This window comes from Micrasema longulum, unplaced genomic scaffold (genome assembly GCF_059751315.1).
Source record: "Micrasema longulum isolate JH-2025_06_02 unplaced genomic scaffold, ASM5975131v1 h1tg000684l, whole genome shotgun sequence".
NCBI classification, from domain to species: Eukaryota; Metazoa; Arthropoda; class Insecta; order Trichoptera; family Brachycentridae; genus Micrasema; species Micrasema longulum.
In genome coordinates this window covers 279,946-307,655 of record NW_028277880.1, presented here as the reverse complement: position 1 = coordinate 307,655, position 27,710 = coordinate 279,946, and positions in this window count along the sequence as shown.

Sequence of the window (27,710 nt, the reverse complement as noted above, 5' to 3'; positions counted from 1 at the left end):
TGAAGGAATGTCTCAATCGAATATAAAAATGACTTTAAATGCTCTTCTTAATGCTTGGCAATCGCGATGGGAATCTTCCCCTTCAGGGAAGGTTACCCTTCTTTTTTTTCCTTCAATCTGTCAGCGCTTAGAATCTTCTTGGGTTATCCCTGATCACTGGACTACGCAGTTTTTATCAGGTCATGGTAAATCTAATCAAAAATTATTTGTTTTTAATATTGTTGACTCCCCTTCGTGCTGCTGCGGATATCCTAACCAATCTTCTGAATACATCCTGTGGTCTTGTCCTTTTCCCCTTCTCTATGATTACCAAATAGAGCTTCTCGCTACTATCCGTGGCCCTGTTATAGGTCCTATCTGATATACAGATATGGTGGATTCTAAAAAGAATTTCAAGGCTTCTAAAAGTTTTGTAATCATTTCGGCGAATTGATCATGTCCAATCAATTTAATCCCAGTCAGTGAAGAATTCACTTCCCTCTCTTTCCAATCCAATGAAGTACATATTATGTACCTCTGGATTCCTTTCTTTCAGCACAAAGATGCTAAGGCTACCAGATTTCAGAGAGCTCCTTCGGGCAGCTTTTCTCGTTTGACAACGAGCAAATTATCCGTGTATGTGGGCACCGCCAAGGAGACTTATGTCCTCAGATGCGGTGTGCGGTATCTGGTGGGTAAGCTGTATTTATTATATTATCTTTAGTTCCAACAAAAAAAAATGATAAGTTGTTTTTTGGGACGCGTGCATGTATTTTATTATTTTTAAAAATCATTTTTAAGATATTTTTTCCAAATTCAATTCCACTAATGCGAAACATAAAATAATTCATCTAATTTGAGCATGAAAAATGAGATTTAGCCTATGAAACTACATCTCCACTACGTACAATAGAAACTCCAATCATAGATTAATCATATAATAACCAAAACGTATATTTTTATGAAAGACAGCATAATGCTTGATATAATAAATTAGTTAATGATATTATATTCGTTTGATTTTAGTACTAATATTTTATATTTTTTTTAATTTACATAATAACTATGTATATTATCGTTAGGGATTTTTACAATTATAAACTGTATGTGTAACATGTATAACTATCGTATGCTTTGCATACAATATTTTTTTCAAATTAATTCCGATAAAAAAAAAAATATATCATTTGTACAATATTTTACTTTTCGTTTTTCACTAGGTATAGTATTGTACGTGCAATTTTAAAAAAAAACAAAAAACGTTTGTTTTTTAAAGCCTATATTTGGAGTTATGCTTGAAATAATATCTTTAAATCCTTCTGATAAATAGCGTTTTTAGGGCTGCAATATTATACTAAGGAGGTGTCGATATGCACGGCGAATGCCTCTTGAGGGCAGTTTTCGCGGTCTTGGACGTCCACGGTTGACTGTTCGTCGGCAGGACCTGACTTGAGAGTGCACATGGGAGTAGACCGCAAACAGAGACGCCCAGAGAGATTTTGTGGATACCGTTTGTTCCACCTAGGGAGTAGATTTGGATGAATTAATAAATAATACAAATCAAAACACATCCGTTGAAATCGAGAAAAAGATATTTGAACAATTTCAGAATGGTGAATAAATATTACGCAAATGGTTATATTTACAGTATGTTAAAATATGTGTAGACTAATACTGGAATTTAATCGTCTTGAAATTTCATCAAAAGATACCAACGTCTCAACAATTACGATGAAAGTAACTTTTTTTATAAATATCTTAACCGTGTGAAAAAATTATTGAGAAATTCGGAAATCTGTGAAAAATGTTCAAGGCTTATGACCTGTCATCGACTGGTATGAGAGACTACTTAAACACTTTTTAACTTTCACCAGTCTACCCCTTAGTTCGAATATCCATATTTCTTACAATTATTCCATCAGTTGATTTTTTGATTATTGCCTTACCTTAATTGATGCAGGGTAAGATTCACATAAATATTAAGTTTTAAACAAAGTATATATGTGTCTTTGTAATATTGCAATAACTTTTCAGGATACACAACAGCAAAGCAGTTTGATGAATAGGTATTTGAATTTAAAAAATCTGACTCTCTCTCACTGATTTCTCCCAAAATACAGTGCAAAAAGGACAACAACACTTCAGACTGTCTGTGCGTAGCTAAAAACGAGAAAATCAGGGTCTCGTATTCCTGTTTTCCGCACTCCAAAACTGAATTAGTTTTGATGTTTTTTAAGCCACCTTTTTTCTGTCGAAAATAGTAACCATATTTGTATACCGTGCGTTTGAAGACATTAAATAAAACCACGCGGTTTTAAAGGTTTTGTTGATATTCCTTCTTCCTAAAAAAGACGAATAAAAAAAATGATAAGGGTATGAAACTCTTATGATGAACATTTCAAGTATGTAAAAAATCATCGCTTTTACTTAATTTTAATGAAGAAAATTCAGACCGCAAATCCTTATAATTTTTTTTTACCTGAAGATTAATTTAAAATCGTACTTCATTTCAAGATGTTTATTTCATGTACACGACCTTTTTTGCGACTGCAAAATTAGTAAGAAATTCCAATTAAAAAAGATCTAAAGCACGAGACCACCTAATTTTAAAATAACATAATTTTTATTTGGGTTTTTTCCTATTTTTGTAACTTCTCAATTTGTATGATTCTTGGATAAAAAAATTTCAACGTAAAACGTCAGAGGGTTACAAAGACTTTCGTCCTTCCCTTCTTTAACAGCCTTGTCCCACTTAAGAGCGATGAAAAATGCTTTCAATTAATTCAACCCCGCATAATGGGGTGGTTAGTTGCATGGAAATGTTGTTTTCCTTTTTCCACTAATGGAACAAAGGCAATCACTGTTTGTATGAAAGCATAATATCAGTATGGAAAATGGAATAAACATGAAAATAATTTTATCATCTCAAATTTTCAAACAGAAATAACTCGTGCCCGCATATTTCATTTGTACACACTGAAAAGCGAAAATTTGGCTTTATGAAAAAAATGTAGAGGAGAACGAGATTTAATTAAAGATCCAAAAAGTAAATACATATTAAGTTCAATAAATTATTAAGGTTATTAAACTTATAAACATACTTTAATTTGTGTAAGCTTTTTTGCAGTTAGAGCTCTCCCTCCACCCACCCGAAACCTATTTTAAAGACCGAAGGTTCTTCTTCTCAGTCAAACCAAAAACAAAATTTATCAATTAACAAACAACCTTTGAAAATGCAATAAGTCGAATTTTAATTTAATTTATTTTGACTGCTTTCATTGCCTCTTTGATTGTTCCAAAAACCGAAAAACTTTAGTTTTAAAATTTCAATTTCATTAGCCTCGACTTTAAATTAATCCATCTCTTTTTCTTTCATTGCCCCATTTACTGTGTGATAAGCCAATTGTATTTAAAGCTTATGTCGAATACTTTCATTGGTCCTCATGATCAAATTGCAATTACACTCAATACCGGTTGAATTCGCTTATAATCTTAAACAAAAATTCTTTGTCATTATTACATAATTTTAAGTTAGTTTTATTTTTTTTTGCTGGTTGGAATAAATCACAATGTAGCAATAAATACATACGTCATATCATACAAAATAAAATATGACATTACATAAACTAGTCACGTTTTAACGTATATTTCAACAGAGCTGGATAATTCTAGGCATCTACAGTGTTTATAACCTATCGCTACCAGCTTGTTTAAGTGCCCACTTTACACACTGTAAAACATTAACAACAACAATCTGCTTATGTTTGATTTTTTTTTTGCATTCAAATTAATATCTTCTCTTTAAGAATATAAAAGGTTGTAATACCGATGACGTCACCACGATCGTCAATCATTTTCATTAAAGCTGTATTAATCTAAATTCACATTACAGCGCGACCAACCTGAGGAAATGCAAAAAGAGATTAATATTCCCTTTCAAGAATATTCAGGGAATTTCAGTATAACATTAATTACTCGACCTCGGTTTGTATACATACAAAAATAAAAATGCATGAAATATTTATTCCATTTTTTATGTAGTTAATAATAGTTGAAATAATAAATTAGAATTTTTATAATGCAATAGATGAATCACTAAAATAAATATTAAAAATATTTTATTTTTTTACAATTTGACAAAATATCGATGCTTAAACAGATAGAATATTAGTTAATGTCACACTAGGTAAATGTATCACCTAGTTAGACTTCGTAAGATCAAAAGCTCTTAAAACATCTAGATCTCCAAGTTCCTTTCTCTAAAATATTCTCCATCTCTGTTGTAATACGTTTTTTTTCATATAAAAATTTAATTAATAAATATACTGATGTAAGTGTACCATCATCCTTATCACCGAGCTCTAATTCACAACTGATGACGCAGAGGGCAATGAATTAAAAAAAGTACACGCAACATATCATAATCATGTGTTACGTAAGGTAAGGTGGTCAGTCTTACGCTTTAGGTCCCAATCCTGGGACAGTAAAATATTGCAATGTAAAACTTTTTATAATTTTTTTATTGACCTTCCCAGTAATAAAACCCAGTACATTAAAGCAAACACGCCAACCACTACCCTATGAGGCGATTTTTTTCTACACTAGATTTTCTTTTTCAGGATTGAAGCGTTTACATTTTCAAATAAATGCAAATATCAAGGCTATTTATTTAGCCGCGGGTTGTCATCCCATGAAATGTCCATAGCTTATTTGGGACAGATTTGTATCAAAAAGGCTATAAAATTCAAAACATTATCTACGGGCTTTCGGCCTTTAAACCCCATTTTGTAGGGGTAATAAATACAACCTTCCTTGGAGCCTTCGATCCATCTGGACGCCAGTTATATCAAAACGTTTTCTAGGACACAGGAAAACCATTTTCTGAGCCACATTTGCTCTGGATAATACAATGTGTCTGTTGTTTGATATATGGGATAACTTGATAACATCGATTTATAATTTATTATTTACCCGTATCCGGGAATAAAGTGATTCGTCTCATGGATACAAATTGAAATTGTCAATTTCGATAATAAAACCAAATGTTTGTATTCGTATACAATTGCTTTTACTTCTGAATTTTGTATGTAAATATTCACGCAAGAAACGAAACAATTTAAATTTATATATATTTTCTTTTTATATTTAGTAAATGCCTTTGTTTTAGATTAAGACTCTCTCATTCCCATTACAATAACTTACTGTTCTTAAAAAAATATAAAAAATCTTTGATTATTGAAAAATATTTGCGAGTACATGAAAATAACATTTTTATATAGATAAACTTATATATATTTATTTAATATGTAATATATTTTAATTACTAACTTTGTATACTTTGTGGAAATCTGTTATTAGTTCTGGTTTTATACACTATATCATGTTTGTTTACTTTAAATACGTATGTAGAACTGTTAATTTCCCAAATAAAATAAAATAAAATAAAAACGAAGAACAACACCACTGCATATATTTTTACCGATTTTTTTTTTCGTAAAAAAATACCAAAATATATATTTTTTTTACATTTCAATGGGTACTAAAATTAATATTGACTGGCGTGGAACTTCAATACAAATTTATCGACATTCTTTTATCGGCACCTGATGCATAAAACACTGCGTTGGCACACTGATTACAATAACTCTCGATCATTTTGATGCAAATGATTTCTCAAGGTAAAACGAGCTGAATTTTGAACATAGTTTTTCTGTCACTCTCTCACAGACGCCTCCCTGATATTCTGCAAAAAAAATAACTGCACGTTGGACTGATTATTTCTAACAAAAATCGACAAATTTGAGGTTTTGCTGTCTCGTTTTCCGCACCCCAAAACTGAACCGATTTAGTCTATTTTTTCAGAAAGATTATCAGAATTAAATTTTCTGTGTCTGTACTTCTTTCATTTTTTAAAATTATTTTTTTCATATTTGTAATCTGTATGTCTAAATACGGCAGATTGCCGCTTATTAAGATTTTTGGGCGGTTCTAACTCCCATAAAAAACAATTTGTCAAAAAATCAGAACAATAGAAATCCGCCAATTATAAATATCTATGGTTTGTTAAAAAATTACTGCTTTTGTGTCATTATCCTAGAAGAAAATACTAATATACTTTCGTTCGAAGTAAAGCCAGACTGCGTTTCCTCTTACGTTTTAGAGGCTAGTTCAAACAACAGTGTAAACTATTTTGGAAATCGAACCCGAAACGCACTCATCAATAGACAAAAAAAATAATTTCTATTAAAACTGTTCATTCTACTGGATAAAATAATTATGGCATTATTGTTTTTTTCATTTTACCAGCGATATTACGAATTATGTTATTTGTACTAACAGACAAACATTAATACATTTTTTTTATTTGCCATAGTTTAAATATTTTATTTACACTTAACTACTTTATTGATGCAACAATTGCAGTGTATCTCGGTATTTTGTTCCATAAAAGCAATGTTATCAATTTTAAGTTTAAAACAATTAACCCAACAAAAGCACTCCAAAAATAGTAATCAGTTTATTTGGCTCAAGAATTTAAGTTGATTTTTTATGCTTCTTCCCGTATTTACCTTTCAGTAACAAATGTTAACAAATCGAACACCCTAAAGGTTTTTCTAAAACTTTAAATAAATCTCCGCTGTCATAAAAATGTGCCTTTTAAAATGCAACGGATTTGCAAAATCCGGTCAACCTGTACATTTACAACTTGCAACACCATTCGTATTAAATCTTCGTGGCCCCAAGCACCTCGTAAAGTCAGTTTAAAGCGCATGGAATGAGCTCTTCTACGACACTTCTAGGGTGCCTTGAATTTGAAATGTTTACGAAATATCCTCATACACTTTTATCACTCTGAGCGCATTTCCCTTCCAAACCCCTCAATCCCTTACTTGAATATGCTAAACAAACTTACCTAAAGAACATCGTACCCCGTGTTAATATTGTTGCAGTCCCGCCTCTAAGAATAGTAATACAGTTTTTCCTCTTTGGAAAATAAACCAATGAACGTGCTGCAAATCTCATAACATAGCATTTCTCTTTTGCTAATGAACTAATAAAAATACTGTTTTCTCGTAACATTCAGATGAGTTTTTAGTTATTATTATGTAGGCATAGTATAATTAGTGAAATGATCATTCTCATAACATGTAGTATTTCTTTCTTGCAACTAAGGTCAGCCCTTCAGTCTACACGTCAGACTAGGAGATTTGTTGTTTGGTTTTCTTTGCGACGATATGCAATGGAGATTGGATTTAAAAAAAACCTTTCTCTGGTATAACGAGTAATGCCTATAAAAAACAAATTCAACCAGTCCTTTCTTCCTCGTAATAACCAAGTTCGGCTAAGTTAAGAATTAACAATTAGCAAATTAAAACCAACAAACGAATAAATTCTAATCATAATTTAAAATTTAGTGGGTAACTCACAAATGCTGATGAACTTACGTAATTGCATATACCCAGCGATATGAAGGTACCTACAAATTACAAATTTCACTACAATTCTTATTACATTCGCTTTTTCAATTATTTTATTCAGTGCACTAGACAGTTTTTAATAATAATTATTTGCGTTCGTTTAGGACGTTTTTAACTGAGATTAATACCCGTATGCAGAGACAAAACTTAAGGTGAGGAAAGTACATTCTAATTTCAAATGTAGAGAATAACCCGAAGGGGAAGACAATAGAATGTACTTTACTCACCTTAAGGTTTGTCTCTGCATACGGGTATAAGTAGCAGTGTTACGTTAAAAAAAAGTTTGAATTGTAATCATCTATTCTGTGAGTCTATAACACTAGAAATGGAATGATAACCCGCAATTTATAGCTGTTAAATTCATATATATATTTGTATATACGTAAGATTAGTTTTTCTTTTATATAAGTGTTTTCAATTTTTGCTTTTGAAATATATTTCTTTTACCATCTGTCTGTAAGTAGGTTATTTTATGTATATTAAAGTCTTAGTTTTTTTCTTAATAAAATTTACAATAACCCACTTGGTAAATTGAAAGTTTTTTTTATTTTATATCAATATTGAAAAATCATGAAAAACCCTTATTTTTATTTTAAAATAGATGCGATAACAGTGTAAAAATGTATCTACAGATTAATTTTAAGTGGGTTTTTATTTCACAACGTTACATTGTTACTTAAGTGTGTATCTGAAAATATCATTTTTGTTATTCCAAGGACGACATGTCTTATTTATATCGTGCTTTTAACGACATGGCTATATATATATCTATATACATCTTACGAGAGGGTTTTTTCCATAGATACACATATCTTTTATAGAGGAGAACTTAAACATACGAATGGATAGATGTACCTCAATTCTGTACGAAATTCGGCATACGACAAACGGTTGAATATGAAAGTAGCCAACATAAAGAAATACAATGCCTCTCAGAGAATTGTGAACATTGCCATTATATCATGAGCGAATAAAAGTTTTTATTTCATACAATGGCACCTGATATTTTATAGGAATCATGTGTATATTATTCAAGTACTGTGGAAATTCAGTTGACTTCCCAAAGTGGTTCCATTACAAAACAAAATTCATTTTTTATTCGTTTGTAATTTGCTATTTTATTTTAATGTGAAAATACAACAAAAAATATTAATGAGTATCAAAAATGTACATGCATCCAGTTTATTTTATTTACAAATACAAATATAAAATTGCATTAAGAAAAAATTTTGAAAATTTACACGAGAAAAAAAAACACTCCTCTGCAAGAAGGTAGATGATGGGAAAATAAAGTGAAGGGGATAAAGAGGGATTTTTAATAAAATACATCATTGTTTTACAACAGAGATGAAGAAAATTTCAGAGAAGGTATTATAGAAGTCTAGGCATCTACAAGGCTTATAACCTGTCATCAGCTGGTTTAAGAGGCCACTTTACACACTTTGTAACATTCACCATTCTGCCAATAATTGAACACCAATATTCTTTCAACTCTTCCATTTTTTTATGTTTGTGAAGTTAAAGAGCTTAAACTGTTATTGATGTGGCTAAGATTCATTCAATTGAATTATTTAACTCACATACCAGGCAACGCATGAAAATATTTTAAACAATTTTTTCGCTTCTTGGACCGGGTGAATTTTTCGACAATTACCACATCAATAAATATGATAAATAAGGAATAAAGATGTCCAAATATAGGTAGATTAATAAGTGAAAGTTACACAATATTTTAAATGGTAACTTTAACCAGTCAATGACAGGTCATAAGCTCTGAAGATGTCCAGACTTATATCTTCCATTATCTAAAATGTTCTCCGTCCCTGTTGTAATATGTTAATGATAACTCTCTTTAAGGGGTTGAATCCGGTTAATCTATACAAAAATTTGTAAAAACTTAAAACATTGTTAATATTATATAATTAATCTATTTGGAATTCAATTATGATTAATAACATAAACATTCTAAAGAGTACCCAAAGCCGTTATTTAAGGTTAAACATATAATTTTAAAGTGTTTCAATTTTTTTTTTTGACGTCATAAAATGTCCGTTTGAAAATATGACAAGTAGGTAGAACGTACCGAGATAAGATACAGATAGTGCAGAAGTTAAGTATACCGTCTCGATATATACAGATGAAGATGGCGTTCATAATCGAAGCACTGAATCCTGAACAATCGTTTTCAACGCAATGGCTGCTCTCGGGTTAAAATCCGGAAAAATGAAATTGAGTGGAGATAGAGAAATGTCCGCCTCGTACTATATAAGTTCGTACGTTCCTCTACCATGCTTGAGGTCCCGAGTTTAATTCCTGTGAGGTTTGACATGAAACATTTGTTTTTAACAGTGGTCTTATTTTGATGTATTTGATTAATTAAAAATTAAGACTTATCACCTTACGATCGTGTAACAGATGATCAATGTAAGCTGTATTTTACAATGCGGTGCCCTATGCACCATCGGGTGCAAATAAGAGTTTGATGAAGATGAATGCTAATGACCTATCATTAAGGGTTTTACATATTATTTACTTTAATCACTTTGAGATATTGAATATTTGACCGTCATACTGATAAAGGTATTTTCCTAATATTCGTTTCCTCTAAAATCCTCTCAATCCAGGTATTAATTAAAATGTATTTGATGTGTACAATTTATTAACTCCCGTTTCTACTAAAATTAGAAAACGGCAAGTGTATTTTTAAATTTTTGGTATCCCTTAAGTACGTCACTATTTTTTTGCTCATGTTAGTTGTCGGAATTACACCGAAAAGTTCGTTATTTTAGTTTTGACATTTGGATTTTTTCTGGTCTGTTTATTTTGGAGCGAATTCATATTGTCTCTTAGAGTATATACATCCTTTCAAACGATATTTAAGCCAAGTTTTAATATATTCCACTAAAATTTAACTAACTTGATTGAACATACATTGTACGACAATAACACATGTCACATAAACTTTTTCGTTTCATTGTCAGTTTAAGACCAATTGTTTATTAAAAATTAAAGCTAAATATTAGGTCCAAAGGAATCAATTTAGGTTTTAAATGGTTAAAAGACACCCTCAACTCAAAACTGACTACCTAGTTTTAAGTGAATTTTAAATTTAATATTGTTATTACACCAATAAATTATTTTCATTAGACTTCGGCAAATACTGTCCTATTTGCAGAGATATTAAAAAATCTTATAAATCTTTCTTATCTCCGAGGCGTTTAAACATTAATGGTTTGTATTTTTTTGTAAAGAATAATTTATTTCCCAAATGGCAGTTGTACTACGAATTTTTCTCCATTACTTATACTTTTTCGTTTTTGCAGCTTATTTTTGAAGGACGTTTTTTCGCATAGTGAACTTATTTTATTGAAATAATTAAACAGTCATTTTTATACGGTATTACCGACACTAATATTTAAATTTTATGACAATTCGTAAATTCACCGAGCTGTATATACGTATGAAGAAAAATACAATTGTAATTATTTTATTATATTCGTTTTATATGTGGTTTTATTTTATTTCGTTTTATTTACTTTTCATATTACTTGATTTTGTATTTTTTTTCTATTTTATTTCATTTAATTTATTTTACTTTAATCTTTTGTACGCTGATGATGCCTTGCTTTTTGCTAATGATATAGAGGACCTGCAATTTTTCGTAACAAAAGTCTACGATGTTTGCAACGGGAGTAATTTGCTGATGAATGTCGATAAATCGAGTGTAATGGTTTTTTAAAGAAATGAAAGTTTAATTAAATGTGAAAACCCTGTGAATGGGGTTATAACGAAACAGGAATAGGAACTCGTGTTACTGGGACGTAAGTTTACGAGGGATGAAATGACTGAGAAATATATTGAAAGGAGGGTGAGTTCCGAGTACAGAGTAAATGGTGAACTTAAATCAACATTGGCAAATAAATGTTTTTCAGAAGAGGCAAGATTAGCAGTTCACAATGGAATCCTGGTGCCAACCCTGATGTTTTTATTTATTTATTAATTTATTTTTTTCACATTATAAACAATGATTAATAATAAAAATCATGTGACCTCACTGGAGTTACCCGTTCCGAGGACGCTTAACAATAAACTTTTTTCTGAAGCGAAGTATAGACTTTGAAAAACAGGGATGAAAGTAGGCTGAATGCTGTTCAAATGCGATCTCTCAGGCAAATGTGTTGTAAAACTATTTACGATAGATGCACAAATTTTGAGATCCGTACATTATGTAAGGCTGAAATAGGCATTTTCGACGAAATCAAAAAAGGAGCTCTGCGTTGGTTTGGAAAAATAGAACCAATGGACAGTAAAAAGACGGCTGAAAATATGTTCTTTTCAAATATTGATGGATGTAGAAATAGAGAAAGACCGATAAAGACATGACATGACCATATTCTACAAATGTTTGGAAATGGACATGAAAAAAGTAGGAATAATTGGCGCACGTGCATGAGAAGATGTAGGAATGAGGAGGAAGTGATATCGGTTTGCAAATACGTATAATGGAGTAAAATGGAGTTCTATCTTCTCTGCCTACCTTTACTGGAAAACGGCGTGATGGTTTATTGTTGTTATTATTTGTTTTTTTCCTTTTTTTTTTTTAGATTCCATTTTTACTTTTTTTATTTTATAAATAGACATGTATGATAATACAAAAATAATACTTGAGTCAATTAAAAAATTCCACTGCTAATTTAATAATATTTTTATGGTTTGGTCAGCATTTGATTCAGGCAGAGGAAAACTCGTCGAAATCCGTCAAAATCCTGCTCAAACACTTGGTTCGGAGATCGCCGGCCCCTCTGCCTGGAACCAATTCCCTTCACACTTACGAATCATTGACAGTCCCAGTCAGCTCAGATCTCAACTGAAATCTCACTTCTTTCGTTTAACATACCCTTAATTTTAAATCAGAAAATATAATATAATATGTCATTTTACCTTAGTCAGAATGAAAGATTACGTATAAAATAAATTTATTTAAAGACATTAGAAATATTCCAAAAAAAACAACAATTATTAAAGTTAACTGTGCACTGCCACAATCAATTATAAATTTTGGAATTAAAGGATGGACAGAAACAAGTTAAACCACACTAGAACCACTAATGAAAGCACAAAAAACCTTACTGCGAGTAGCCAACAAAATGCCTTATCAATACTCTACATATAGACTTTTTACACAATTTCTAGTACTAGACATTTGACAAATATATTTAAAGACTATTTAACTATACATCCATAAAAAAACTTGATAGCGATAATGATGGTCAACAAATATATGACCGTTCACAAAGAAAAAAAACTGTCATTTTAATACCAAAGACAAAAACCAATTACAAACAAAGACACGACAATTCTGTCATTATAAGAAAAAAGGACGCATCTATTTTTTTTTTTCAAAAATGAGTCAAATACATAGTCGGAATCAGGAAAAAAATACGCATCTATTGGTACTTGAATTATCTTCCTAAATAACCACAACCCTATTATTTTCACTAATAAATTAGACTTAACTGCAAAAAGTCTTGAAGGTTACTTAATATAAAGGCTGTTAATATAAATACTTATTTTTACTTCTATTCCGTTTTTAGAAACATCTGAAATGAATATACCTACTCGTATTCAATTAAATTTAAGATCTGCTGGTAATTTCGAAGTTAATTGATTATTAAGTCGGTGTTACTAGTTTGAATAGCAGTAAATGGCTAGTAACGTCTATTTTATTTAGTTGAGTAGAATCTATTGACATATTAACACGAAGAAAGAAAGACATTTACTTAATTACTAAATAAAAAGGGCGTTTCTAGCCAGAACCGTCTTTTATATAATAAAATATTGTGTGAAAGAGACAGAAAATTGAAAGAAAGAGAAAGAAAGAAGATAAAATAAATCATAACGGGAATAGTTTTAAAAGAATTTAATCAAGAAACGGGTGATGAAATTTTGCATGTCAATAAAAATGGTTTTCGTTTAGATAATTTAGAACGATAGGAAATTAATAAAGCTATTAATCAAAAACTTCAAATAATAAATAATCAATTAAATTTAACTTCAAGTCCTCTTTTAAAACTATTCCCATTATGATTTATTGTATCTTCTTTCTGTCTCTTTCATACAATATTTTATTATATACATAGCAACGCGTGTAATTTTAAGTTAGTTAAATTCCTGACGATGAGGTTGTAACCTCAAAACCGGTTGAAGTGTAATCAAAAAAATTAATGTGGTTTATATAAATTTATAAACAAATAAGTGTAAAATGTCATACCACAAAGCGAAAAATTTTTTTGATAACAATAGTATAAAAATAAAATGTTAATTTTTAAATATATAACGTAAAATTTATTAAAATTAATGTATATATTTCGTTAGGGCAAACTATTATACATGCTGTCGCATTATAATATACTTTATTTTTGTAGTATTTTTCACATAGAAAATTTTCAATTTCCTAGTTACAAAATATTTATTTTCTCCGTTTTTTGTTTTATGTCAAAACGTCCTTCTTTCTTGTGATGGCAAAATTTTGTAGCACCTAAACTTTACATTTCTTTTAGTATGGAGATACACGTAAGCAAAATTAAAAACAACACTTGTAAATTTTTTGTCTATTTCTGTATAACTAAAAGTACTAGAAGAGAAGCTACTGAACATTTCTCATAAATTAGAGTGTAATTTATATATACTGTTAGTCTTTTCTGTTTTCATTTCATGTGCGTATTTAAAAAAAATATTTTCTGATCTCTTTTATTTTTTTTACATCTTACTATAACTGCAATTGACGTGAAAGTACTCTTAAGTATAAAATAAATAATTCACCGACATTGCAGAATGTGCTTTTTCGCTAGTGGAGTGGCTACATTTACAAATGAAAATAAAAAAATAATGTTTTATTTATATGTATGGCATATATATATTTTTTTTTAACTTTGTAAATATTCATATTTATTTTGTTGGATAATTGAAATAAAGAAAAAAACAAAAAATTAAATCACCTTTGAGGTAATTTTTCACAAAAATGGAGCTGTATAAATTAGCCAAATATTATTATTATTAATATTATATAAGGAGAGGGTTAACATAATTGTATGTGTACAACGTTTGTTTTCATGTGTGTGTATGTAAATGTGAAAGTGTGTGTTTGTGTGCTTCTGTAAATGTAACGTACGTAAGTAAAATATAATAATTTTAAAGCGTATTTTTATTACAAAAAGGGTATATGAAAGAGCTTGGAAAAGGGTTTTAAAAAATATTTTTATATCTACATTCGAAACCCTTGCAAAAATATTTTAGTCAAGTAATGGTGTGATGCTTTGATTGTATTTGATAAATTATAGTAAATTTGAAAACCTCGTTTTGAAAAAAAGCATTTTATTTTCAATTAAATTGGTACGTATTTAATGAATGAATAATATTAATTATTGAATAAAAAATGTGCAACGTGTCCCAGATAATACGTTAAGTAGCTACATACTGGTTCTTAAAAAGCAAATAAATGTTCCTAAAAACTGTAAAGTGTATTTATATTGATTGTTTATGTTTATTATTTTCTGGTAATGTGAGTAAATGTAGATTAATATTAGGACATCCACAAATGACATATTCAGCAGTTTAAGATTAAATAATAAATTAATTAATACATTATTCTCCTCGTGTTTAAAATAGTCAGCGCGTTTTCCTCCTAAGCAGGAGATCTCGGGTTCAATTCTCTACATAGTTGAGATAAAATATTTAAAAATAAGCATGTTTTACACTAGAATCTTTTTATAGTCCAGGACTGTCACTTTAAGCGTAAGACTGATCATATAACTTTTATGTTATGGAAATAATCACTATTAGGTATGAAAAGGGAATAATAAAATATTGACGGAGTTTAACAAATTGAGGGGTCTTATAATAAACATTTGACCGGCCACATGTTGACGGTATCTACCTACTGTCTACACAAGATTCTCTTCCGACATCTATCTCCCTTTGTTAACCATGGAGTTGATACAGTGCTTTATTTATTTAGTTTTTTATTGCGCACTTCTTGGCATGAACACTTGACAAACTTACTACTATGCTCTATTTTTTGTAAATTTATTGATATCATTCTAACTTTGATGGAATTTCCACTCGTCCATGCGCTTTGTAGCTGCACGATGATTGGTTATCTATCTTTCATATATCAACTTTAAAATATTAACATTTTGTAAATGGGGTCTAGAATTCCAATCGTCTATGCGCTAAGTAGCTGCAAGACGCGTTGTAATCTTACTCTTTTTTATTATTCATATTATTATGATTATTTTTTTAGTATCATTAATACACTAAATTTATTTGTCAATTTTTAAAATGTGTAAATAGGGGCTAAATTTCTAACTGTCTATGCACTCTGTAGCTGCAAGACGTTCTGTAATCTAGCTCCTTTCTATTATAATTTTTGATTGATCTTAATTGAAAACGAGGAACTAGAATCCCAACCGTCCATGCGCTCTGTAGCTGCAAGACGTACTGGGATATTTATTAATTGTACAGCGCCCTTGAGGTGATTTTTACAAAAATGGCGGTCTATAAATTATCCAACTATATATATATATATATATTTGACTGAAAATTTTCATAATTTAGATAATGATTTTATCAAAATCATTGACTATGAAATATCAACAAAAAACATAAATATTATGAAAATTTCGAATTTAAGGTATCATGAAATTTTCGATAAACGTTGTGTTTATTAGTACAATGCAGTATCTTATGCACTTGGTGATGATAGAGAAACGATGTTGATGATGACAAAGGTTAAAGTTTTAATCAGCAAATAACAAGTCATTGTCTTATTAAAAGCTTTAACATTTTTACTTCTTTCATTAATAAATTTCTGGTCCTGCTCGATCATAAGCATTAATTTGTTTTTTTTTATAATTACAAAAAAGGACGAGGAAGTTTAGTGGTTTTAATTTATAAATGATATATTTGAAAACTACAAAACAAAGTCAATTTAAAATTATTTATTTTTAATCGTATTTTCAGCGCTATGATTTTTTAAAGTTTTGTGATTTTGAAATTACTACATCTGTGAGAACTAGTGACGTCGTTCAAAGTGGTTTATTTTAATCAAAATCGTTTTTATTATTTTTTTCATACATTTTACTTCCTACAGCGAAATGGTACAATTTTTACCGCGAGAAGCAAAACAATTTACGTATCTAAATTTTCCGTAATACTGAACTCCTTTATTATATTATCCTTATGCTCTAAAAGATAAAAATTTCCATCCTCAGAACAGGCTGAGCCATGTTAAATGGAGACTATCATGAACAGAGAACACACCATTTTCATTTTCTGTTCATTATTTTTATACAGATTCCCTGTTATTAAAATATACTATAAATTTATTAAAAAAATAAAAATAATTTATAAATAGTACTTCGATAAAGCAGCGCATAGTAGCTCAGAAACTGGTTGGTAATTAAATGAATAAGAAGTGGTTAAAAACAAAGTGTTTTTAATTTTATGTTAATATTTTCGCTTCCCTTAACTGTTTTTTCTCAGTTTCTTTTAATTAGGCCGAATAAGCGTTTTAATGGAAAGCATGACATATCAAACTTATTCACTACCGAAAAAAAACATTTTCAAACAGCAATGTTTACTTTGTAAAAAAACACTTATTTATTTTATTTGTCTATCGGTTTCGCAACATGACTGTTCCTTCCTCAAGACATAAAATAAAAATAAAAATGTAATATTTTACTTTCTACAAAAAATAACAAGTAAGAACCTTCGATGCATTATTTGCTAACATTATCTGTTTAAAATTAATATTAAATATATTCACTATAAAATGAATAAAACACAGTGCGTCTAAAAAAGTTTTTACTTCTAAAAATCGTAAAACAGTAAAATTACTAACGATTTTTCTGAAATATTTTATCTTGGTAGGTCACAAAAGTTCTCTCATTTCTCCTTCCAATCATTTCTGTATTCGATCTCTGCTTTCAAATTTCGTTCGGCGCTCGAATTCGGACGTCCCAGGCCGTCATTCTTAGCTTCCTGTTCCGACCACCGCCACCGGATATGAAGGCTACTGATATCTCTCGCCATCCGTTGGCGGGAAACTTCGGCTGAAAAAATGGCGGTACGGGGAATATTTCTAGTGGAGAGGAAAACGTGGCAAATTGTGCTCTGGAGCATAATCAGAAAGTAATAATAATATACTGAAGTAGAAATGAACCTCCCGATAATCATTTTTTGAATTGATTTTTCAAAAGAGGTGAAGAAAATATCACAGTGAAAAATTACATTGACATTTTTGCAAAGGTAAAGAAACTTCTGTCTTGGTCGTCTAGGAAAATATGGAGTTCTAAACTCTTATAAAGCTGTAAGAATCGACTTTTTTAAACTACTTACAATTCTAAAATATGCAAGCAATAAATGCACAAAAGTCAATTTATCATAGATTAGAAAAAGTAATGTGAACAAATTTGAATAAGACTTACTGAATTATTTTGTTAAACCTTGGCCCCTATTACAATGGGAAGTTAATAGTTATCTTCAATTTTATCTACGGAGTAAAATTAAGTTTTCTTGTGAAAAATAGAATGGGCAGATATTTTTTTTGTTCTAAACACGTACAATTACATGTTACCGATGAAGATATTTGAAAATTTCGCACAAATATACGCAATTTTGTACATTAATTTTGATTTTACTAAATAGACAGTCAAAGATTACTGTGTACTTCCCATTGTAATCGGAGTCTTGAGGATGTTAATGTACCCTGAGTTTGCCTTTTAGCTAATAGCACGATACTTTACGAATTTGGGCTTGTCAGGGCAGATTTCGCAAAATTAAAACTCTCACCTTGAACACAGTAGCAAGGCTCTTAAAAGAGAGCTGGACCCGTCACAATAGATCTTTACGGGTCGCTTATATAGCACTTACCTTACTTAAAATATAGTAATAATAAGAATTACGTAGTTAATAACGTTAAATATGTTAGATTTCGTTTAAAAACTCAAAAACAAGCAAGCAATATGCACACAAAATTAAATTTACAGTGGATTAGGATAAAAATGAGTTAAAAAAAAATAATGAGAAATAAGACTTGGGCACTGTATTATGTTTTTAATAAGATGAAATATAAATGTTTAATACTATGTAAAGGAATTTTATTTTTAAACCTATATATTTAAAAATACAAAAAAAGCTAGCAATGAATTGAATTTTAAAAATGTGAGTTTTGAATATGTGTTTAAAATGAATAAGAATAAGCAATATTAATTGATAAAAATAAGACTTTCAGTAGTACTAGCAGGATATAATAAAAAAGCCAAATATATACTCTAGCTGAGTTGGGTAGGTGCTTAAGTAATTGAGCAAGCTACAGTAATTGGATATTCAAACTATAATGATATAAATAAATAAATAAATATAATCCGTTTATTTTAGGAAAAAACACACCAATAGTGTATATTTTATGGTGAAGATAAATTCTTACTTATGATTTTTTTTTACTATCAACACCCACCCTGGTCGTATTTTTTATGCTTATTTTAAAATAAGCAAGGGGTTAGCGCTTAAACATAACTTAAACATTTTTCTAGAATTAAGGTAAGAATATATCACTGGTTTTAATTTAATTATGTAAAAGGTTCATCGAATATGTATTTTTTTATTTATTAAACGTAATTAAGGCCATTCTGAAATAAAAGCTTATCGAGTTTATCTAAAAGCAAAATGTTTAAATTCACGACCTGCGTCCCAAACTAAAGGCCAGTATTTGATACCCTCGATCTAAAAAGCGGAAGATTTAAATGGCGGCAAATTGTTTTTTTTTCCGCCTTGACAGCAAGGGTCTGCAGTGAATAATAGCGGCTGACCCGATGACGGGGCGGCACATTTTACGCAGTTTTCAACTTTGAGCTAACAATGGCGAATTGTCCGCCTCAACACAATCCAATTTTACAACAATGTCCGAGCCATGGGAATTTCCTGCGATAGTTTTCCTTGTCCTTATTATGATTAGTTATTTTGTATTTATTTGAGCCGGATCAGTTTCCTGATCAACTCTATCTCCTCACTCTCTTGGGGAAGTTTCGAGATATTATACAATAATTGGGTCGTTGAGAGCCGGAAAAATTCTAGACTCGTTTGGACATCATTTTTAAAAAATATATCCTATAAAGGCAAAGAAAACTTTTTGTCAATCCAATATGAATATTTTTTCATAACATTGAAGCATTTCCAGAACTTTTTTCTCGTGTTTATTCGTGTTTTTTAGTATCTAATTTTTGAGATAAAAAGCCTAGCCAACAATACTTACACATATAAAAAAATATATTGGCCCTTTAAAGTTTTGTTTAAATTACTTACCTATTGTACAAACTATTGATAGAATATTTAAAAAAAGAAACAAAAATAACACGACATATTATTTATGAATAAAAAAGTGCCATTATACAATCGATTTTACGGTACAGAATTGTGAATTGGATGCTATTAATCAAATTTATGTATTTTGTTGATTTTACAAAATAATATTATTAAAATTATAATTAAATAACCTTAAATGCATCTCATTTGGTATTGAAAGAATTATGTGTAAATAAGTAGATGAAATTTTTAAAGAAAGATCTATAATACAATTTTTTTTAAAGAAAAAGTCACAAATTTACGGAAAAAAAACTTCATTGAAGTGTGTATAGGTAAAGCACAAAATCACTATTCCTTCTCGGGAAAAAAGAATTCTAATCAACAATACCTTGAATTATAAAAAGTATTAAAAATACAAAATTATTCAACTCTAAATTAAAGGCTCACATGAAGCTCACTCCATCCTTATTTCAATTGATATATTTTTGTAATCAAATATATTCATTTAAATATTACAAAAAAGTTAGTCACACAAATATTTTTAAAACAGACCCCCTCTCTTTACCTAAACATTTTTCTTCATTAGAGATATAGAAACTCAAATTAAAAAATATAATTTATTTTTTCATATATAAGTGGAAAAAATTGTTAAACATTTTTTATTAAATATAAAAACATAAAATATTCATATTATAGGTACCTGTATTTTAGATAAGTAAAGTATTCGTTTATGAATTACATAAATCTATTATGAAATATATTCGAAAAATAAAATATAATATAATACGAGGTTCTAGCTGTGCGTCGGTACACGTTAAAACTTCAGCAAAATAAATCAATATTGACAAATACTTGATTAATAAACTGTAGAATTCTCGGGATTGCTGCATTTTGACTATTACTTGTTCTAGAGTCTCAACGTCAAAAGTTGCTTTAATCTTGTTGCGCGTTAAGAGACTCGTAAGTAAATTCTTTCGAAGAGTTGGGAGCAATCCAAGACGCTCTTCAGTATTTCTTTTTCTTTATGTGCCATATCAAGTCCCTCGGACGCGATCACCCTAGAGTAGGCATTCCGGTCCTGTGCCAACTGGAACAGGGCCTCAACCCCGAGCACTCCCGTCCAGTCGCGGACGTTTCTCAGCCAGGACATCTGTCGTCTTCTAACTCCACGCTTTTCCTCGACCTTCCCATCATGATTAACTGCAGAAGCGCATATTTGCTCCCGCGCACGATATCGCCCAGATATGCGAGTTTTCTCAGTTTTATTGAGGACAGTGATTATTTTTCGGCACTGGCTCGTCTCAGCACCTCTTTTTTTATATTTTTATTAATTATTTAGTTCTATGATTAACATAGTCTAATATGTATTTACAACACAATATTTACATGCATACTTATTCTAAAATTATTTATCACTATTATACACTTAATATCCTAATTTATAATATTAACTTTTTTATATGTACATTTTCATTAAATATATTTACTATTTACACTATATACTACCTAATATTTTTCACATATATACTTTTTACATTTAATTTGGAATATATTTACATTTCTTTCATTTTTTATGCTTTCTGGCATTTCCTCAAATAGTTGTATTCCCTTGTACAAAAGCCAGTTCTGGGACATTGCTTTTGATTTCTTTTCCAGTCTTATATTTTTAGATCCTCTGAATGCATTGTTATGAAAGAACTCATTATTTTTTAGTTTATTTTGAAAATATCTCGGAACTGTTCCTTTAATAATTTTGTTTATTTCATTAGCGACATTGCATTTGATTCTTTGATCAATTGTCATGATATCTAGAAGTTGAATCATTTTCTTAACTTTTGTTTGTCTCCCACATCTTAATATTATCCTCATCGCGTTGTTTTGTATTATTTGGAGTCTCTTTAGATCTTCTTCATTACTTAAATATAAAATACTGGAGCAATAATCAATGTGGGGAACGATAATATTTTAAAATATCAGCAGAGAATTTTAATGTCTAATTTATTCCTTATCCTTCCTAACAGGGATACCTTCTTTTCGATTTTCTTACTCGTATAGTCTGCATTTTTTGAAAAAGATAATTTAGAGTCAATCCAAACTCCTGGATATTTTATACTTTCAACATTCTCAAGAACCTCTCCATCTAATTCAACACTGTGATCACTGTTAAAGCAGCGTTTCTTACCCATTATCATAAATTTAGTTTTTCCTACATTCAGTTTTAGCTTATTTGCTTTAAGCCATTTGGAGACTGTTTTTAATTCTGCATTTATTTTCCTTTTTGCTGAATCATATTCGTTATCAGCTACATAAATTAAAGTATCTTCTGCAAAAAGTCGAACTTGGCAATCAGACAATGTTAAAGTCATATCATTTATGTACAATAGTGGTCCCAGAACAGATCCTTGTGGAACTCCCAAATCATTTTTTTGTTGATCTGACGTTTCATTATTAAAATTTGTCATTTGCATGCGATTGTAGAGGTGGGTTACTAAACACACCTCTACGTGGGTTACTAAATACACCTCTACGTGGGTTGCTAAATCTGCCCACGGGATTGCCAGCATTTTCCGGTGAAGCCACATTTCAAAAGCCTCTAATCGGCTCATGGAGTTCACCTTGAGAGTCCATGTTTTAACCCCACAGAGTAATATGGACCAAACATAGAACTTGACCATTCACTGTCTCAGTTTTAAATTAATACTATCACTGTAGAATAATGATTAGCCATTCAATGCTGATTGCGCTATCTCTATGTGCATCTCATTTCTGATCTGATAGTTCTCTCAATTTGTTTGTTGAATACGGCATTATTGTGAGGATTTTGGCTAACTTTAGTATTTACTTTTTTGTAAAGTATGTCCGTTATTATGTTTTGTTAGCGGTTTAGTGCTACTATTATATACACTTTATTTATTCATATGTTATCAATATATTAAAATGCTCAATGGATTGGATATAAATATCTTTATGTTTACTGATGTGTTCAAATAAATATGAATAATATAAACAAACTCGAAATATATTTTATTAAATTTTCTCTTAGATATTAAAAAAATACATATATAAATATATCATTGCACCAAGCGTAGCTAAAAAACTTTTGTGATATTGATTTAAGTTTTATCGTTTTTTTATCTTTATTATCAACCCTCTAAGCCTCTTTTTAAGAGGCTTGTCAGCAGGTGGAAATGAAAGAATTTGAAAGGAAGCTATGTATGAAAAATATACCACAACACCCAGACTGGTTGAGACCGTCTTACCAACTGTGGCAAAACGTCTATTGGCGAGTATAACTATATTATTATAATTATTTAAGGATTAAAAAACAATTTTGTATGAAAAATATAACTAGAAACCTAGACCGGTGCTTCCGACTCGATGGCTGCTTTCATTTATAAATCATGATTGAAGTTATCGAGCGAAGATAAATTTATTTTGGGTTGGCGCATTTGCCTACAATGATTCAGTTCCCGGGTTCAATTCCTTGGAAGCTCGTCATGAAATATTGGTTTAAAAGATGGCTCTACAGTACAATATTTAACATTCCTGAACTTGCACCTAAAGCGTAAAGCTGGTCACCTTAACTTCAGGTAACGGATGATCCATATACGCTGAATTACGTGTACCAATGCAGTACTCTATGCACCATCAGGTGCAGACAGACAGATGATGATGATGATTATAAGACCTAGACTCTTAACAGAACCTTAGTTGTATTAGTTCATTTTAATGTTATGTTTTATATTATGTTATATGAATTTTAATGTCATAATAAAAAAAATGTTCATAACAATAATTTTTAAATGACATTATTTACCTATAAGTTATAAAAAATATTATAGTTACATGGTTTTATATTTTTTTAAACAGTATTTTTCAAATATTACCTTTTTAAAAGATCGTTTATCACAAACATATTTTTACGTACAAAAGATGTCAGGTTTTTCGACATAAACTTTCTCAAAAGTTTCAATTGAATTATTTGATATTTTAACTTTCCATAAATCCAATAGATGTCTTTTCAACAAAGCTCTGATCATTGAATCGACGAAAAAAATGGCAAATAAATCAGAAAACAACAAAAACAGTGATATATTCATTCGAATGGCTTCATTACGTCACATAGTGTGATAAATTTTACTACCGTTTTATATATCTTAACTTTTATCTTCAGTCGAACTTATTCAGAATCGTGAGCCGAATAAAAACATCTTCGAAATTGTAAACAAAATTTATCAATAAATTTATCTGGTAAAGCAGCCTTTCCATATCTAGAATATACGTTGAATGTTTCACCATTGTACAAATTTAGTCAAAGAACAAAATAAATCATCATTAGAACATGTGTTTTTATGCCCCAGTGTCCGAAATGTTTAAATTAGACAATGAGGAAAATCAGTTTTTTTTAAATATTTTTTTTATTTGTTAATAGACTATTAAACTTAGCCGATTTTTTCTTTTCATTTTTATGTATCGTGCTATCAGTGCTGTGATTTTTTAAGGTTTCCTGTTTCTGAAACAGCTCCGCGTGTGATTTCAGAGGTTCTCTTCTGCTTATTCTCGTTCAATTTTGCCCATCAGTCCATCCACAGCAAACGAAATGGAAATCTTCCATAACTCTCTCATCATTGATTGATTCAAATGAACCAGTGACGTCGATCAAAGTAGTCCGGTTTTATTTAAATTTTGTTTTTTTTTCGTACATATTCAGGAAACTTTTATATTACATACAATTTAATGCTCCAATTTTTACCGCGCACAATAATTTATTGTATCAAATTCCTCCTAGGGCTGAAGTTTATTATTTTTCAAAAAACTTTGGATTCTTGGAATAGATTTTCCGGCTTTTCGTAGATTCTTCATCACTAAAATAGTGCGGAATGAAGATGGATTGGCATGGTTTAGCTCGAAGTCTTATATGTTTATTTTGTTTATAAATATATTGTAAACCGTTGTTTTTATTGCCTTTTGTCTTTGTTACATAGTTTTATATTATTTTTGTTCAATTTCTTGTACATGCGTTTCTTCATATAACTGTCGTTATTAACATAGGCTGTATATATAATAAATTGAAAAAAACATCGTCATCATTCCATGTCCGCTCACTAGTTGGAGAAGAGCATCTTTGCTTTGTAAAGTAAGCAAGCATGGTTAAGGCATACGCAGCATATTGCCCAGCCAACCGTATCGCCTCCGCTTAGTGACAGTATCACCGAGCTGCGTCCGTTCTCTTATTTCTTCATTCAACCAAGGTATTTTGAAACTACTTTACTTAAAACGAATTATTTTTCTGTTTTGGGCTCTAGTGAGGTGCCATGATTCGCATCTATATAGGAAAATGATTTATAAAGGCATTATTTGAATTTCACCAAAATAACAGCTTGGCTTTAGATAACCTCCGTTCTGTTTAATATGGCAGCTTCTATTCCTAGCCGCACTTCCAGTTTTATTTAAAAACTTCCCGTTTCCATTACATAGATTTATTTATTTAACGCTTTATATACTTCTAATGGTGGGCATATTGCCTTTCATCCTACCTACCCAAATCGTTCAGTTTGATAAATTAAGAAATGCATGGACGTATTCTAAGTATATTAATACTGAACCATATAATTTAATAAACAAATTGAAATGAAAATAAACTAAAAATCTACACTTTACTATGAAAAGAGGAGGGGAATGAAAACGAAAGATGAAGGAGAAAGGATGAACACAAATATTTAGTTAGTGACATTTCAATCATGATTTAAATGTCGGGGGCATCATTGACATTAGTGGGGGGGATTATTTTACAATTAGGCAGCTATTACTGTGAAAGAGAAGGCAAAAAATAAGAGCGGTGAATTAGTAATCAAAGGGTTTTCTCGTCACTAGAACGAAGAGCTCGTCCATGTTATGATAGAGGTTGGAAGAGCATATACCCCCAGATACTAAAAAATCTCGACCCTTTCGATTACTTGGTTTGACGAAGTAAGGGGATTCTTGGCTACAAGTCATAAATAGTAACATACATAGTACATGGTAACTTGTATAGTACATGGGTTTTTGCAATGCTGATTTTTAAACTCATGCATGTGGAGTCAATCTACAGTGATTTAAGAGACTCCTGACTGAATCGTCAATTATAACTGCACCATCGGCATACCCTTGAACTTTTTTGAAAAAGATGGATATTCCTTGATCTAGTGGAATTGACTTCTTTAAAATGAAGTCCACAAGGGTTATAAAATAAATAATGAAAATAAAATAGAGAGTCATTGACAATAGAAAAAAAGTAGACAGCAAAAGATTTAAATTATTTTTAAAAATATTTTTTGTTTTCCATTATTGTCATTTCTTTTCTTCACCCAATGGTGCATAGAGGACTACATTGATACATCAACCGCAGCGTAGCTTAATCTTACGTTTCAGTTGCTAGTATTGGGAACAATTAATAATATTTCCAGTTTGAAAACACATTTTTTTAAAATCTTATTGTATCGTGTATCTAACTCAAAAAGGTAAGTCAAAACACGCTGATCTATCGACCACAGGGCAGACGTATAAGACAAATGCATCTTATTCTTCTGCAACCTTTTTCTCTCCACTGCTGGATAAAGGCCTCTTCCAAACGTCTTCATTCCTTCCTATCACCCGCTTTCATCATCCACGTTTTACTGGCAATAGAGGCAATGTCGTCGACTCACTTTTCTGTGGCCTTCCAACGCTTCTTTTGTTTGCCCATTTTGTCATCATTTTGTCTCGCCAAGTGCCCTTCCCACTGTCATTTCAATTTTACTACACGATCCATGATATCCACGACTGCAGTTTGGCGCCTTATTTCTTAATTTCTTATTCTGTCCCTTAGACATACACCGAGCATCTGTCTTTCCATGGATCGTTGCGTGCATTTTAACTTCTAGCTACTTTTTTGTGTTATAGACATGGTTTCTAGTTCAAATGTTGTCACCGGCAATATGCACGATTCATATACGTGTCTTTTCAAGCAGATAGGGACTTGTTTATTTTCAAAAATATATTTAAATTTGCCAAAAGTAGCCTAGCCTAACTTAGCCCTATTCTTCTTGGTAACTCCGCTATCTGGTTATTTTTACCAAGTTTGACTTTGTGTCCTAGACTTTTTTTGTTATTATCCATTTTTTGTAGACAAGGATTGAATTTCACCCCCATGGAAGTTTTATGATTAATATACTACAACAGAGATGGAAAACATTTTAAAGAAGGTAAATAAAATACCTAGGTATTTACAGGGTTTATAACCTGTCGTTGGTTTATTTACGCCGTTAGGACTTTAAGACAGTTTTTTTTAAACTTTGATCTGTAATTAATTTAGCAGCTATGTCAGCAAACAGATAAATTAAAAAAGATTTCACTAAATACTAAAAAGTTTTGATCAAATTTTCTTTTAAAGAATTGTTAAAATGAAAAAATGTCCAAAGTTTTTTCTTCGTTTATAAGTCAGTTCTATTCCTATACAAATTGCAGAAGTTTGATTACTCTCTAACTTTTTTTACAGGAGTTTTATTCTTTTTTACAGTAAAAATCTTCTGCTGCCTTTTCAACTTTAGTCATTTGTAATTTTTAGGCTTTTTATTCCACTTCATAATACATGTTGTTCTTAGATTTTAGACGTTTCTTTTTCTCGCTCTTTTTCTCAACACTAATGGCTTGTCGATAATTTTCAATGATATTAAAAATATTCATTCATATTTTAGATTTTATTAAACAATATAGTGTTTTTACATTAAAAAATCTAAATTCATTGCAACAGATATGGGAAACATACTTGTGGAGGAAATAGAGAAGTCTAGGCATTTACAGGGCTTATGTATTGTCATTTGATGTTTTTTGTGGGCACTCTACACCCTATGTAACATTTGCCCAGATTAA